Source organism: Chiroxiphia lanceolata, chromosome 1 (assembly GCF_009829145.1).
Source record: "Chiroxiphia lanceolata isolate bChiLan1 chromosome 1, bChiLan1.pri, whole genome shotgun sequence".
In the NCBI taxonomy this organism is placed as follows: domain Eukaryota; kingdom Metazoa; phylum Chordata; class Aves; order Passeriformes; family Pipridae; genus Chiroxiphia; species Chiroxiphia lanceolata.
The window spans coordinates 78,793,490-78,805,590 of record NC_045637.1 but is presented as its reverse complement, the minus strand read 5'-3'; the positions used below and the strand labels follow the sequence as shown (position 1 = coordinate 78,805,590).

The following is a 12,101-nucleotide window of genomic DNA, read 5'->3' as shown; positions in this document are numbered from 1 at the left end:
TGACTGGCCACCAGCTGAGTGTAACCACTCACCACATTTCTCTGTGCCCAGCCATCCAGCTAGCTTTTTACTCAGTGAAGAGTGTGCCCATCCAAGCCATGAGCAGCGAGTTTCACAGAATCACAGAATAGAAGGTATCGCTGTGGGTTGTCTGTTTCAACCTCCCAGCTCAAGCAAGGTCATCCTGGAATGCGTTGCACAGGATTACCTCCAGAGAGTTCTCGATCCTAAGATTATCTCAGTTGGTTAGAGGATGGTGTTAATAACACCAGCGTTGTGAGTTAGATGCCATATAGGCCACTCAAGAGTTGGTCTCAATGGTCCTTGTGGGTCCCCTTCAATATTCTGTGATTCTGTGATCTCCAGTGAAGGAGACACCACAACCTCTCTGGGTAATCTGCTCCAGTGCACAGTCACCTGCACAGTAAAAAAGTTCTTCCTCATTCAGGTGAAACTTCCTTTGCAGCAGTTTCTGCCCATTGCCTTGTTGTATTACTCGGCACCACCAAGAAGAGCCTGGCTCCACCCTCTTGAAACCTGCCCTTCAGATACCGATATATATCATTGAGATCACCCCTCAGTCATCTCTTCTCAAGGATGAACAGAACCAGTACTCTCAGCCTTTCCTCATAAGAGAGATATTCCAATCCCTTAATCATCCCTCATCCATCTCCGCTGGACCAACTCAAGGAGCTCCATGTCTGGCTTGTACTGAGGAGCCCAGAACTAGACACAGCATTCCAGATGAGGCCTCACCAGGGCCGAGCAAAGGGGAAGTATCACCTCCCTTGACCTGCAGGCATCCTTATGCACCCCAGGATACCACTGGCCTTCTTGGCCACAAGGACACAGTGCTGGCTCATGGACAACTTGTCCACCAGGACCCTCAGGTCCTTCTCCACAGAGCTGCTTCCCAGCAGGTCAACCTGTGCAGGTGCATGCGGTTATTCTTCCCCAGGTACAGGACCCTGCATTTGCCTTGTTGAACTTCAGGCCGTTCTTCTCTGCCCATCTCTCTAGCCTGACAAGGTTTATCTAAAGGCCCATATCTTCCCTGGGGTATGGGCTGCTCCTGCCAGCTTTGTTTTGAAGGAGAATGCTGTGGAAGGTAATGTCAAAGGCTCTACTAAAGTTCAGATAGACAACATGCTTCAGTGTAGGCATGCCCTTACATACTGTAGTGCATATGGAAGTATTTGCTTAAAATCACAAGTTACATGAACATATGTGATCAAAACTCAAGAGTCCTGACTTCCATTTGTTTTTGGCATCCACAAGACTTTGTCTAATATGAGCAGGATAAAAACTCTCTGTATGAATGTCACTGGCAGTTTTCCCATCCAGTTTCAGGGAATGAAGAATTCATCCATAATATTTCATAAAACAAGAAATAGGAATCGTAAATGGCTTTACGATTATTCCTGATGAGAAAATAAGAACAAATAGACAATATGTGTACATTTTATTTGTGTTAATATCAATGAAATTTGAAGGTCATGTACTCCAACCTGTTTCTTGGATTACGTGGTTGACAGCAGATAGCTGAACAGTTTGTCTTTCAAGACTTGGGTCTTGAAACATTTTAGGGATGGAGACTGCACAGCCTCTATGGAGAGGTAATGACCTGTTATTTCCCTAGTGGCAATGACAGCACTGCATTACAGGGCCACTCGGTCAGAGGTGAAACTCACAAAGGGTAAATAAACTTTATGGACTGAAATGTGTAATAGGAATCTGCTACAAGCAGTATAATTTTCTTATGACCTTGCCTTGCTAACCATTTTAAAATATATCATCAAATACATCATACATCACGTTACATTGCTGATGAGTAATTCTGAAGGATGATGAGAGTAGCTTTGTTTGTGAGAGGTAAGAGTCAAGGTAGTTTTTCTTCAAAAGTCTGATAGGTGTTTGCAGAACAACAACAAAAAGTCTGTTGTGTGTTCTTTAGTATTAATCTCAGTTACTTTGAGAACAATGTTAGACAATCCTGGAATCTGAGTTCTCTGTAATTAAGCTGTCTTCTCCAGTTAACTAACCTCTTTAAGATTAAGAACTCTGGAAGAAAAAATATCTTCAAATATGTATCACTTCAAAGCAAATGAAGAAGGAGATTTTACAAAGTCTGTGATTCCATACACCCTCTCAGGTCACCAGTTGTTTTGTGTATGTTATTGAACTCTGATATACCTAAGATAGTTTTATTGTGTGCCATACTCTCTCAGGGGTAAAAGCAGCTCACCCTAAAGCTGGAGAGTCATCATCTAAAAAAGGCAGATACTCTTCTAGTGATTTCATTTCACTATTCCTGGCATGCCCAGGACTGATCTCAAATCTTGTTTGAAAACATCACAGCATAGTCGAGTGGGATTTAGCTGTCTTAAGGTCATGTTAGATGTTCTGTGATATTTAATCATGTCCTGAAGACCACTTCAAAAGGTCTACTGTAGAATCCAGTTTTATATGTTGTTAGATGCCTATATTTGATTAGTCTCCCCATGATGTTTTCGGGCTCTGAATGTCTACCTAAAAGAAGGTGATGGCTGACCACTAATGTCCCTTGACCTTTTCAACCAAAACTCAGTAATTTTCCATGTACCAACAGCTTTTTTTCTACTATGATACTTTTTCAGAGTTTTTAATCCCTATTGGGCTTATTTATTCACCTTTGAGCTGAACACTTACAAACCCAGAAAAAAATTGGACTCTGACAGATAACAAGCAGTCTATATCAGGTAACTAGTTATACATCACATAGGGAAGAAAAATTTGGTCTTGAATTTCCAAGAAATAGCATAGGAGTAAGAAAAACTCTTGGGCAAATTTGGGATCTTAAGAAAACACGCTAACAGAAATAAATAAATAAATAAATAAATAATACACAATGGTTTAATGTATTGTTTTGTGTTCCTTTCATTGTAAATCCTGTAGCTTAGAGGAAACAAGCTCTAAAATTAATTAATAATTACAACAGTAATTGAGGATTAGTATGCTAATACTAATATTAATATAGTATTAATATTAATAATAATTATAATGACTTCTACATATATCAGTGTATAAACAGAACCTTAATACTAGGCGGAAACACATCAAGATCATGCACACAAAGAACAACACAGCTTTCATTCCTAATAAAACTATAACTCATAAAGCTATCAATAACAGTTTCTGTAAGACTAGCCAGAGACCAATTATCCCAGTGGGATATTAAAAGCAAATCTATCCTCTTGCTTTGCAACTACAGGAGAATTGTTAAAGGTGAGATCAGTAGAAGTAAGCCAGAAAAAGTTAGCAAATATGAAACCAGACAATTTAGCAATGAAGAAATTTCCTAATTTTGAAGAAATGTGGGAAAAGAACAGATAGGACTGTGAATCTTATAATATTTTTACAGGGTAAACTCAGAAAAACTGATATTTTTTCTGTTGTATGGAAGAGTTACAAGCCTACATGCAATAAGTCATGTCGCTGATGACACATCTCAGATGTAACCAAGGATCAGCAGCCTAGTTCTGGGGCAGTTGACAATTTATTTGTAACTGGCTTGCACTGTGCAACATAGGTACTGCTGGTATTCTAGCTGTTACTGTCTGCAGTTTCTCTGGGGTGAGAAGAGATCTCTGATACTCACCAGTTATATTACAAGGAGGCAAATGAACAGTAGTAAAAATTCTGCAACCTCTGCTGATATCTTGACCCAAATTCTTGTGGAAGGACTTTGGGGTATATTTGATGACTTGCTTGTCTATAGCAAGGTTTCTTGACTTGCACAATGATATCTTGTTGTGGGGCAAAAAAACCCCACCTGCATATGGAACAGAGGGCTAGTCTTGCCTGTGGTTTTTCTATTTCTTATCATGAATGATTGATGAGTATGTTAAAGCAAGCAGTGGATTTTAAGAAAGCTAGCAAAATTTCTATGCAAATGAAGTTCAAATATTTTAATGGTAGAATTGACAGTATACTGAGTAATGCTCTATCTCATATGCTTTTTAAAACTAATTTGTCTTCCATTTAAGGCATACTCTTTCAGTGTCATAGATCTACAGACATTAAAGCTGATGAAGTAAAAAAAAAGAATTAAATTGATAAGTTTGTTTCAGTTTTTGCATGGTATAACTAGATTCTGTATATGGTTTCACATTAATTACAAATCTACAGGCGTCGTATTTTCTGATAGGGTGCTTACAGGAATAATACAAAAATAATTTCTTAGTGATTTGATATATCTTTAATTTTTTCTTCTTTGCTTATTAGTTTTATTAGTATCATACACTGTGAGATTAGTTAGGTGATAACAGCAAAGACAAGTCAAAGTGTTTAATGAGGTTATATAGATATAGTGTATATTTTAGAAAGGCTGGTAAATAATGTATATAAATGAAGAGAAGTATTCTTTAAAACAGATTCAGTTCTAAGTTTGTGCAAAATTGGGACTAGATTATTTTGTCGTTTGAGTATTTTTTGTAGTTTCTGAACAGTTTCAGAATCAATGTTTCCTTATTTCTCTATGAAAGTATGTAATTTGATTTTAATCAGAAGATTTTCAAATTAGGTCATTTTCCTAAATTTGACATGAGATATGAATTCATGTATTACTCCCAAGCTACTTACAAATCTTGAAAATACCATTGCTGTGCATTTATTTATTTCAATTAGATTTCCAATTTTGAACAGTTGCTTAAAAAAAAAAATTGTACACTACTTTAGTACTGACTCTATAGATTTACCAGGGAAGAAAACATCTTAACATCTTCATGTTCTGCTGCAAGGGACAATCCAATGCCTATGCTGTTATCTGTCTACATAAGTATCTTGGAAAACTTTATTTTCTGATCATGTTAAAAATTTTGTTGTTCTGTTTCAGTGAAAGCTGCTGAATTGTCAGGTTTCTGTTATCTTCAGTGGAAGATCCCAAGACTGTTTGATAGAAAAGATATTTCTAAATTCTTGGTTAGTCATCAAGTAAGTAGTTTCTCATGTTTTATGTAATTTTCATTCACCTCCAGTGAAGTGTTTTTGTTGTCTTAGATAAATAATTTTTTTTAATTACTTTACCATTATTTTGACTTTCTTTTATACAAAAACGTTTTTCTCTAATGTCTGGTGTTTCTTTAAAGTCTGTAACACATTTAAATCAGTTTATAAGTATTTTAGAAAAAAAGACGTTTTCTTAGTATTCCCTCTCAGCACCTAACAGAATGTTGTTCAGTGACCTGTGTTACTCCCAAACTATGAAGCATAAGTAGGAATAAGAATTGAACAAATCATCAAAAAATGTAGCTCCATTAGCATGGTAAAGGTGATCAAGAATGGTGTCATGTAGGTAAATCTTAATCGTACCCATTGGAACGATTAAGAAATGGTTAAATGGTTACATGGTTTCAAAACAACTAGGTTCTACTACTATCATCCACCTGTTTGATTTTCAGATTTTCTCATTTTGCTTACTATTTCATTTATTCTTCATGCCAAATAGTACTTGTAAGAGCAAAGATATCATCTTAAATTTTTTTAATTACTTTAGACAAATGGCAAACCACTCATTAAAAGCAGATTCTCTTTTGATCTTGTTATATGTGTTGTCTGGCATAATATTTTTTTTTCTTTTCTATTATTTTACTCCGTTTCTAATCCTAAAGATGAAAATTGGGTTGATGGGAAAGCATTTGAAGTAGGGAAATTATAGGAAAAACCTCAAATCATAAAACTAAAATGAGGTGAACTAGCTGTTACATTTAAGTGGTATTTACAGATTTTACTCAGATAACAGATTTAACCTTTTAAAAATTATGCTGGTGGAGATTAGAGAATTGATGCACTGCCCAGGTCACTTCTCATAAAAATGTAGTGATTTTGAATTTTTTTTCCCCCTCACAGAATTCATAAACGTTAATTTTCAATTAAAAAAATTGATTCAGTCTGAGTGGTCGTATTTGAACTGGTCTCAAAAATATGTATTTGGATCTGCTTACAAAATATTCTTCTGTTCTTAAACAATCACAGCCCATGAAATCTAGCAATGCTTATTTCTTTATTTGTTATTTGGTGAAATAGAAAATACAGTTTTAGTGATGGAAATAATTTCTAATTAGTCAGTCCAACAATATAATCTTATTTCACCACTTAGCAATATCAAAAATAAAGGTGTATTTATCTGTAGGGAAGAAGTACCAAGATTATTTATTCTAGAATTTTATAGCTCAAATTGATCATGTCATTCATTACTGTTTAACTTACAAAATAACAGAGTGAGAATTATGTCCCCTTTTTAATGCTGTTTTGTGAATTTAAACCTAAAAAAAAAAAGGTGATTGAATTGATTGACTTGTCAGGAGGAATGATGAAACTCAAATGTTTAATTCAGTTAGTTCTCACAGAAGAAGGCAATATCTAACTCTAAGTTGGGGATCAAAATTAGGCTTATACTTGGGAAAAAATAAAACAGGAATCAAATATGAAAAATCAAAGAATTAAGAGTTAATTTTTTAATCACATTAGCTGTCTAGCAAATTTGTACAGATATTCTCACTCTGGAATAATTTGGCATGCTTGGGATTTTCTATACCTCTAAGGCTCTAAATGAAGTCTGAATGTATAGGTTTTTAAGTTAAATGAAATTTACAAGTGCAGAAATTATTATATTCGAGTGCACATCTGTGTCACTCAAAAGGTTACACAAAATGCTTACATGTGCCCTGTCTTCCAACATATCCAAAGAGGGAACATATTCAGTCATACACCTGCTCATAGTCTGAGAAACTTAACATAAATCATATTAATTTTTTTCATATGACATCTCATAATTTTGTTCATACTACATCTAATTGCAGTGTGCATTGTGTCAGTTATGTATGACCAAGTTAGAGAATAATATTTAAAGGATGGGAATGTTACAGGTGTTTTTTCAATGTCATTGAATGTCATGAAGTTTTTTCAACTCTTTGACTGTTGAATAATTTGGGGTTGCTTCTGTATTTTCTTTTATCACAATAACATAAAAGTGAAGAAGCTCTTATAGGGAACAAAGCCAGTTTTTTTCTGGTGTGCTAAAAAAGCAAGAGAGTGACTGATGTCATGAGTCATAGTTAAAGATGTTGCTGCTTCAGTGGTGTGACACTGGCATGATCTCATTGAGTAGGTTAAACTGTAACACAGAGAGGTGGAATAAAGACATTCAGTTATAGGGGACTCATCAGATGACACACAAATTCATGATCTCTTTGACTAATATTACAATGCTGCACATCTTCAAAGCCTTTGAAGAGCTGTGCAGTTCCCTTTTATGTCAGCAGGAGACAAGCTTTGCTGTGATAAGATTTAGCTGACTTCCTTTCACATACTTTGTTACTGAACAAAACAGACCTTTATCACTTTTGCTATGGTATGCTATGCATTCTGAAAGTATGTTTAGGCAACTAGTAGATTAATAAGGAAATGAAGCATATGGTAAGTAATCAGTGTAAATCTTCTATTGTCTTAGCAGTTCTTTTATCTATAGGTTTCTGTAATATGAGTCCCTGAACACTTAACATATGTTTTCAATATCTCCTTGTTCCTATTTTATCCTTGGTTCATATTTCCTTTTCCTTTTACTCAGATGAAAATAAAGATATTTAGGTTTGGGACCTTAAATTACTAGTTGCAAAAGGAACAAAACTACTTCCATATGAGTCATTGTTAAAATTCCTATTTAAATTAATTATTAGTTTTAGGACTGAATTCTAGGACTGAATACAGATCTGTTATTCAGTGAACTGAGGATAGGTTTTACATGCTCAGTAAATACCTGTCATAATGCTTTTAGGAAATAAATAAATAATCCATCTCTCACAAATATTTGTTGTTTTACTAAAAGCATACTTGTATATAAGTAAAAGATTATACTAAAATATGAGAAAATAAATGATCAGCTGCACTACAGCAGAACTTGAATTTCCTGAACTTAAAGGAAAAGTAGCTGTTGAGTGGCATTCACTCATTTTAGTTTGAAGGCAAATGAACCATGAAAGAAATGAAAATATGTTTCTATGGTGTAGGTTTCTAGTAACGTCAGAAGAATTGTTATTGTTCTAAGATACATCATATTACCTCTGTTTGAAGGACCTCCACTGGCTAGAGAGGATGAGTTGGTCTGGAGGCAGCTATATTGGCTTTATGACATTGATTCAGGATAGTTTGAGATTCTCTAACATGCATTGGCATGAGCTGATGTGTAGCACAGCTGCTCTGTTGCATCCTGAAGAAATGCAAACATTCTAAAAAGCAAGATGCATTTTAAAAAAAATGAATGGGTGAATTATAATAGGTGAAAGAACACTAACAAGAGTTTTCAATTAAATATGTCACAGGAGTGTCAAAGGGTGCTAGATTATGGACTGGTACCTTGTGTACGAAAACAAATGCGATAAAGAGGCATATGTCTAGAAATAAATATATATCTTTAAAAATGTAGTAGTTTCAGAGAAAAATGATGTGTGAAGACTTAATTGACTGATATGTGTAACAGTGACAGAAGACAATTAACTCCTACCCAGACTTCTCAAACAGTTATGTTTAAGGGATGCAGGAAGAAGAGATTTTCTGATTTGCTTTTTTCTGATGATGCAAGATCCAGGCGCAGTCCAAAACTCATCAGTTGATTTTACTAAATATATTCAGAAAATGACCTTATGAAGAAAAGTAGCTAGTAGAAATGTATTTAAACTTTGAAGAAATATACCCAGCTAACATCTTGTATACAATTCTAAATAGATGTAAAAGGAAAGGGATTTGAGGTACACATGCTATGAGAACTAGAGAAGATTTCGGTTGCAATATAAAGACAAACTGTGTGGGTGACTAATATTCAGTAAGGCCAATGAAAATTTAATTCAACTAATTTAAGTAACAGAGGATCTCATTTTCTTTTGCACTCCCAATATAAATGCTATTTTCATCTCTGTGGTGGTTTGTATCAGCTAATTCCTGCTTAACTACAGTTGCTGACAGTGGGTAAAACATTGTCTTTGCTCTTACAAGTACTCTTTGAAGCCTACAGAGCAACACTGGCTGAAATTGTTAGTAATAATTGAAATTACTTTTCTGAAAGTAACTTATCTCATCCTAACACACCTTATATTTCTGTCTGCTGTAATTTTCCTTCCTATGTTCCTTTCTCGATGTACAAAGAAAGCCATAACATAAAAGTATAGAGTGTAGGATTCATTAAAAACCGTTCAAATGCTGTGCAGAGGTTGTGCTGGGAAAAACACACAGAATGAATATTGATTTGTAATGTGTGTTGGGAGTGGAAGAATGATGCATTTTACAAGAAGCTTTTGATTATTTAAAACATTCCTTCTGTCTTTACTGACAAAAAAAAAATCTGTCTAGAACTGTTCCTATACAGAAATGTGAAGAATACTTTTTAATTTTAAACAATTGTTAGGAATGTATTAACAGGAATCTGTGTGCTTATTAAAGGATGATAATTATATTGTCTTTGCAGTTAGTGGGCAGCAAGTAGATTTCTGGATTTTCTGGGGGGCTTTGGGGGTTTTGGTTTTTTTTGGTTTTGTGCAAGATTAAAAATTGAATGTCCCTGTTAGAATGCATATTCAAGAGAAGAGGAATTGCAGCAGTTAAAAAAATGGAGAAGTAAAGTAGGTGAATAAGGTACAAAATCTACTATTGTAGTTTTTTTAAGTTTTTAAGGAATATCTGTCCCTTTTGATCTCACTTTCCCTTAATAACATGAGAAACATTAAAAAAATCACAGAAATATTAAATTCACTTTATTACCTCAGAATATGTCAGTATATTTTTCATTATATCCTTGCTCTTTCATGGTCTCACTGGACCTGTAAGTCTTTGGGTTCCAGGCAGAATTTAACAGAATTTCAGGCAAAGAGGGGCCACTGACACAAGGTGCAACTGCTGATCCATTGCTGAGTCTTTTGGAACATCAGGAGTCCAATTAGAAGAATGGAACTGAGCCAGACTGCTCTAATTTTAACTGATTAGTAGTGAATGGAGACTATCCCACTACTACCATCATATCATCATGGATTTTTTATCAATGTTTATTGCTTCTAAAGGAGTACTTAGCATAAGAAATCATTGTAAAATTCTGTTACTTTCTCAGGCTCTTCATGCCATTTTTACATAACTAGTTGATATAGATGAGTTGCACAGTAGAGATTAATGAGACAGCTGACTATTTGCACATTTTGTTTATTTTTAATTATGTACAGTGTTTATTATTAGATCATTATTTAAAAACAATTAAGTAATCCTTGATGGACTCCTGAATTGAACCTAGTTATGATAATTGCTGAAAATATCCTTACGCGATTGTTTCAGCTCACTCTGATATGTGCTTAGCCTTGTCTAAACATTGTGGAAAGATAACAATTAATCCTTAGTCATATACATATTAAAGATGATATGCTTCCATAAAGTAAATTGGCCCATCCAATGTTTAAATATTGGATGTGGATTTGAAGAAATAATCTGATTTTGCTCTATGGACAGTAATTACAACATATGTCTGGTGAAATTACTTTTCTGATTTAGAATAAGAAGCACACTGGTTATTGCAAAGTGAGGGACAGTTATGAGGCACTGAGGGACAGAGAACAAATATGAACAGAAGTATCAGGATTATATCATTATGTTGATGTGCTTTTTAGTTACAGATGTATACCTCACGCAAAATATTTTTTAAACAGGATGAGATTTACTAAGAGAGACACTCAGTTCAGGCTGCATGTACAAGCACTTTGTGTAGGAATATTTCCTAACTAGAGTCCTCTTGGACAATTCATTGGATATCTGCTTTTCCTCAGAGTCCCGTTTCTCTGCACAGATTATCTTTTGAAATCAACATTCAGCTTTAAGGCTGTGACCTAATTTCAAATATAGTATATTTTCATTAACCTTCTATACATAGTTTCTCCCAAATGCATGTTAAAAATGCTTTTCTTCCAATGTTCTTAGTAGTATGTTTTAAGAGATGTTCTGTGGTAAGATGTTGATCCTGAACAGTAGAACTTGAGATAGTGTGGTGTCCCTCTCTGAAACGGAAGGGAGAACCCAAGATTTGTAGATGCCTATAGTCACTCAAAAAAGGGACAAAAAAAGTCAGAGGATCCACAAAAACTTACAAAGTTTTATTAGTAAATTATAAACACAACATGGAAATTGGTATAAGCTAGTCTCTTATCTTATAGTACAAACCCAAGGCAGTGGATTTTGAATAAAGAGTAGGGTAAAAGAAAAAAGAAGAAGGGAGGGAGGGAGGCAGGCAGGAATGAAGGTAGGTACGAATAAAGGCAGGAAGGCAGGAAGGAAAGAAGGAAGCAAGGCCTGGCTTCAGTGTTGATGTAGCTGATGGGGTGCTTAGGGTCCTGGGGTACACCATCTTGACTTTGTGGGGGTGCCTTTTAATAAATAAGTTCCCCCTGCCCCTCACCTCTAGCGAAGTTTCTGGCTTTCTATGCAAATTAGTTATATGCACAGTTCATTCTTCCAGACCTTCAGACCTTTCTGGAAATGAGTCAGAGGCCTTCACTTGTCTTCAGTGGTCTTGTTCCCCTCTACTGTGTTAGTCTGTGGTTGACAGTCCATGCCTGCTTCTCAACTTCATTCCTGCACTTGCTCTGTACTGTGTTGTGCTTATCTCCAGGAGCTAAAGCAAAACCTTTGCCCCAGAAAAGTGCTGTCCTACCTCCATATGGCCCCCTTCTCCAGCTGTATCCTTCTCTTTCTTGCCAATTCACACTGTGTGTTCTTACCAACAATACTTGACTCCATGGCTAACCGGCTATCCATTTTGTAGACATGTGCATTAGCCCCTTATCTTCTGGACTTCTACAGACAGTCACAAATGTACTTGGCCTTTTGGCATTATTTATCATATATTATTTTTTAAAGATTATTATGTAAAGTCAGTGGTCCTTGTAGTTTTCTTCTGTAAGTCATGTAAGGCTCTGCTTGTGTATCCTTGCTGTGTATGAAATGCTTCTACATGCTTCCATTTTTGGTACTAGCCAAAATGTAAATGTGAATTATAAAGACTGAGATCTGTACTACCTTAGTCTTGTTTGGACATT

The 12,101-nt window shown here is 35.3% G+C and overlaps 1 protein-coding gene across 1 annotated transcript in view; it reads left to right on the top strand.

Annotated features, from left to right (window-relative positions):
• CDH18 (cadherin 18) overlaps positions 1-12,101 on the top strand; it is a 484,233-nt gene that overhangs the window by 98,569 nt on the left and 373,563 nt on the right. Inside the window, 1 exon segment of the mRNA XM_032700859.1 lies at positions 4,874-4,971. The gene's annotated coding sequence lies outside the window, so the exon portion shown is untranslated.